Source organism: Microcebus murinus, chromosome 18 (assembly GCF_040939455.1).
Source record: "Microcebus murinus isolate Inina chromosome 18, M.murinus_Inina_mat1.0, whole genome shotgun sequence".
Taxonomy (NCBI): domain Eukaryota; kingdom Metazoa; phylum Chordata; class Mammalia; order Primates; family Cheirogaleidae; genus Microcebus; species Microcebus murinus.
The window spans coordinates 15,716,139-15,721,429 of NC_134121.1; the positions used below are offsets into that span (position 1 = coordinate 15,716,139).

General features: G+C 49.3%; 1 long non-coding RNA gene across 1 annotated transcript; it reads right to left on the reverse strand.

Annotated features, from left to right (window-relative positions):
• Positions 1–976: 976 nt before the first annotated feature.
• On the reverse strand, positions 977–2,583 carry LOC105879237 (uncharacterized). The gene is made up of 3 exons (XR_012912966.1): positions 2,330–2,583; positions 1,605–1,650; positions 977–1,037 (listed from the first exon to the last, which is right to left on the reverse strand). It is a non-coding gene; the product is annotated as an uncharacterized LOC105879237 (long non-coding RNA).
• Between the last annotated feature and the right edge of the window lie 2,708 nt (positions 2,584–5,291).

Below are 5,291 nucleotides of genomic sequence, written 5' to 3' on the forward strand. Positions count from 1 at the left end.
CTGCAAATGAGGCCTCAGAAGAGTGGAGGGCGAGAAGCTGTTTCTTAAAATCACAGGGTGCCCAGTTGGAGGGGAACAAGTCCTGGGCATGAGGCTGCCACCAGAAGAATGCTGACACTGTCAGCTTTGGAGGGTCAGTACCTCTCTTTGGAGGGAAAAGAGGGGACGGTTCACGAGCGCTACCAGGAGAGAACATCTCCAGAGCAAGGTTCAGAATGGTGGGAGCCGGTTTAGGTGGAGTCACGGCTAAAGTGGTCTCTGGTGGTGGTGGAGCAGACGGGGCTGGCGGTGCGTGGTGACGCGCACGGGCGTGTGTGTGATGCGTGGCGGGGGATGAAAGGGGAAAGGGGTCGATGTCTCGGGAAAGGCGGAGGCCGAAAAACAGGATGTTCTCCCACGAGACAGTGGCCTCTGGTTTGAGAAACAGCTGTGCTCGTGGAGTGTGTCCTGGGGGACAGGGAACGGCAAGAGGCTTGGGTACGGAAGGGTGGGGCGGAGGGGCTGGAGGCAGGAGTCCTGGAGGGCTTGCTGAGGGCGAGGTGGTGCTGGAGGCGAAATGGGCCGCAGAGGGAGCAGCAGCATGCAGGGATTCCCTGGGCAGGGTTGGTTTGGCTTTTCCGGTTGTTTTGTGGCACTGCTCACAGAGGGGGTGTGGGTGTGCCGGGTGATGTAGATGGAAGATTATATCCATGTCGCCCTGTCCCAGGGGTCTGCAGAAGACAGGAGGTACAAAGCTGCAGCTAGGACCAGGACAAGGGAAGGGGAGCCTGCACGTCTAGTGGGGTGGGGCCCCCTGGAGCCTGCCGCCCCCTCCCGTGACATCACAATCCACTTGCCAGCCTACCACAAGCCCTTCCCTCACTGTCCTGTTCCCATGGCGCCCCCTCCCATGGCCTTGGCAGGGGGCTCTGAATCCCTGAAATGCACAGAACATACTTTCAACAGGGCCCTGGAGACAAGGGGTAAGATCCATCACCTTTCCATAGAAGAAAGTAGCCTCCGTCTCTCCGCGGCCTCTCTCGAGATCATTCTCCAAGCTGGGAACCAGGAGAGAAGGTGATATTTGAGGAAGGTAGAAGATTAGGATCACCCTGGGCTTGTTAAGCTCTGGCAGCCCCGAAATCAGCATGTGTGGTCAAATGGTCAACAGTAATATTAGCAAGGTTCACGTGTGTGTGTGGATTCATCTAGAAAGTGCTGTCCCACCCATTGTCCCACGTGATGCTCAAAAACACCAGGTTAAGCCCAGAAGTCAGTGGTTCCCTCAGAGCAACCCGAGCACCCAGGGAGTCAGGGCTCTTATGCAGACTCAGGGGACAGAAGTGCTGACTCCAGACCCACCGGGAGTCCTTCCTGGATGTCTCCCATGGCCACCTACTGGGAAGACCCATGGCACAGGCCCATCCCTGCGTCATGCCCACCGGTGGGCAGAGCGGGACTCTGAGAAGTTTCTCAGGTCCCACTGCCTTCCTGTGAGCCTCCCCTGAGCTCTGCTTTCCCAGACACTGTGCCCAGCACCCGACAGCCTTGAAATCATGGACCTGGGGCCCCATGGGAGGAGCAGGAGGCTCCCCTGGAGTGCTGGGGACAAGACAGAACCTTACCTCTCAGGGTCCCGCCATTCCTCCTCCTCTTCACTCTGCCCTGGTGCTGGGAACAAAAGGAAAATATTGAGGGGCTGGGACTCGCCTCTCTTCCTCCTCTTCTCTAAGAAGCTGTTCATTCTCCAAGGATAACGTGACTATCCATTTTCATGACTAGAAATATCTTTCTTTTACCCATTTTTAAAAGTGATGAATGAATTCTAATGTTTCTTTCTTTGAGAAACTCAAAGGAGGATTTGTCTGTGAAATCCCCACTTGGTGTTCTCCCAAGTGCTGTGTTGAGGAGGACACAGGAACAGAAGACAACAGTCACTTCTGCTCCCTCAGAGCTTCCTATATCCTGGGGACAGACCGTGGACGCTCTGGACAGTGTCTCCTGCTCAGCCCAAGCAGAGGGAAGGCTTGGTCAAGTGACACCTGACATGGAGAGTGAGGATCCAGTGTCAGGGTAGACTGTCCTCCTGAGAACCCGCACTGTGAGCACAGGCCAATCCAGCAGCGCGAGGTCACTGTGTTTGGGGGTTTGCGCTGTGTCCTCCACCACAGCCTGGCAGGGAGCCTGTGAGCCTGAGGTGGAAACCTTCATCCTCCCGAGCCCCTGGCCTTGCCCACCTCTTCCTCTGGAAGAGTGCCGTCCTGTCACTCTCCAACCCACCCAGACTCTGGTAGAATGTGTGGTAGGAATGGGAGCCAACAGCAAAGGATCTCTCTGGGGTGTCCCTTACCTTCTGGAAGGTTCTGTATTTCCAGGTTGGTTTAACAAGTTTTTTTATAAAAACATAGCAAATAATTATCAGAAGTAAGCCCAGAGCCCTCTGGAAGGTGAGGGTTAGGATTGTCTTCTGTAAGTTTGAGCCATGTGGCTCAGAGTCATTTATAAAATCAAGAGTGCTCTCCATCATGAGAACAGTCGGGCTGCCTGAAGCAACTGAGTGCTGAGGGGGCCCGGGCTGGCCTATAGCCTCAGGCCCGCATCACCCAGAACAGGAGAGTCACAAAGGGGTCCGAGGTGACAAGGAGAGGAGGGTGTGGGCACAGCCCCTCCCCCACCCGCCAGCCCAGCAGATCCCTGGTGCCCTAGTGGCCCTCTGGGTCCCTCTGCCCTCCCCTGCCATCCCATTCTCCAACTCCACCCTTTCCTCCTAGCACATGTTTGCCTCAGTGAGATGTTCTGTGCATTTCATCTGGAGTCTAGATATGAGCTGTGTCCCCCTTTACTTGGCAGAGCCCTTGACTTGGACCTTGAAAGTCTGCAATACAACCTGGGATCCACTTGTACCCAGACATTTGTACTCTCACGACCACTCATGTGTGTAAATCCAGAGTATCTACAGAATGGATGTTTGCCTTACCCTAACCCAGACAGAAAACCTAACATTCTTTTTTACTTACTTAGTTCTATGAATGTGGACTAGCAAACATTTTGTTTAAAGTCAGCCTTTGCTGTTACTGTTGTCAATCAGAGTACTTAAGTAATTAAAACTAATAATTCTTCAAGCTAAAATAAGTGTAAAATCAACATATATGATTAAAATATCAGGTGATTTGAGTGGGGGTAAATTTATGGCACTTATTTTTCTGAAGTTATTGTAGCTTGAATTGTTCAAAGACTTTTGGGACATGCTCTGCACACACACACACACACACACACACACACACACACACCATTTCACAAATCAGTCCAGTGTATTCAAATCCAGGAATCGATCATTTCCTCTTGTATTGCAATCTTCTATTCATTATATTGACGACAATTTTTCTGATCCTTCCTAAAATACAGATAGTCCCAGCCCTCTACATCAGCTTCACAACAGGTGTGTGACTGTGTGACTCCCTAGATCCAGGCCCAGGTCACAGTGTGATAAGCTTTGACTCCCTCAGTCCCTGGTGGCAGGTTGGGACTTGGGAGTGCCACTGCCTTAGGGCAGAATCTAATCTTGAACAGCCTCACCTGATTATCCCATGAGCCATGAGAATGTGACCTTTTATTGACAATGCCTTGGCGTGAGCATGCACACACTAACACACACACACCCACACACACACACCCTCACACGTGGTCATGCACACACACAAACACACGCGCTCAAAGTTCGAGATGATCTGCTCTATGTAGTCACCCCTGCAAATGTCCAGATAGCAACTACTATGTCACACTTAATTCAGGCTCTTCTTGTCAGGTTTAAACAGTCATCACATCCTCCAGCCCTTTTCCTACACCTGCTTTTCTAAAGTCTTTATCAGCTGACAGCTGTCCTCTGAGCTGTCTCCTAACTGCTCATGTCTGTCTTGAACTGTGCAGCCTGTCACTTGGCACGCATGGGCCAACATTGTGACTTGATCTCTTGGAGAGGAGAGAGAGCCCTCCAGCCTGGCCATGTCTCCCTTCAGTTCTGCAGGACTAGGTAGCCTGCCTTGAGGAGAAAATCTGCCAAGATGTGTTTTTCCTCCCCTCTTTGATATGCATCCTCTGTCATGTTTTCATTTAATATATATTTACTTCCTGACGCTGGGAGTCACACATACGTTTAATTTGGGTGCTCTGTCCTTGACCTCACCATGGAGGTTTAGCATGAAGCTCTGCCTAGCTGAAGAGCTACACAACTGCAGGGAAGAGGTGTCCCCACCCCCAGCATTTGTGAATGCCCAGTGATCTCTGGGACAAATCAGATACTGTGGAGCTAACTACTCAGACACATCATGCTCCTTAGCAAAGCATTCCTGAACCTCTGCCCTCCCCAGTTTTCTGATATGAATTAGTGATTCCTTGAGAATTGGTCAAAGAACAGCTTTTTTCTTTTCAAATAGCATTCCTTAGCTAGATATCCCTGCAGGTACATGTGTGCCAAGAGCTAACACCTACAGGAAGCTTCAATAGAGACGGCTTTTCCCCAAATGCTGGTAAGATTCCTTTTCTGAACCTGGTAGAAGCTCCTTCAAAATTGAAAGGAACAAGAGATAAAGGTACAACATTTAGTTTTTTTGTATCAGCAATGATAAATTGCATTGACACTGAGTAGCAGAGCTTCGTAGCACTCAGCCTTTCTCAAGTAGCATCAACCGCAAATTATAAATTTGCTTGTGTAATTTATAAAGAGGTTTTCTTACACTGTTCTCAGTGGATTTGTACAAGCATCCTGTAGGTAAGCAGAGCAGGTATTATTGCGCCCATTTTATCAATGAATAAAACCAATTACAGCAATACCTATGCTGTACTTGTGTGCCTGCTGTTCGCAGTCATTTGTATACCTTCAGATGACCTCTTACTTCTCAGTAAAGTCCCTTTTTTGCATATTGAAGAACTCCTTTTAACATTTTTTGTATAACGGCACTGGTATTAAAGAAATCCCTCAACTTTGTGTGTCTGGGAAAGTTTTTATTTCTCCTTCATGTTTCAAGGATATATTTGCATTTTTGCAGTATATAATATTCTAGAGCTAAGGTTTTCTTTGTTTTCCTTCAACACTTTGAATATGTCACCCACTCTCTCGTGGCCTGTAAGGTTTACCATGAGAAGTCTGCAGTCAGACCTGTGGGAGCTCCTTCATAGGTTATTTTTTTCTTTTTTCTTGCTTCCCTTAGGGCCTTTTCTTTATGTGTGACCTTTTTGAGCTTGATTATTAAATGCCCTGAGGTTGTCTGATTCCACTTAAATCTGCTTGGTGAAAGAAGAAACGACACACACTG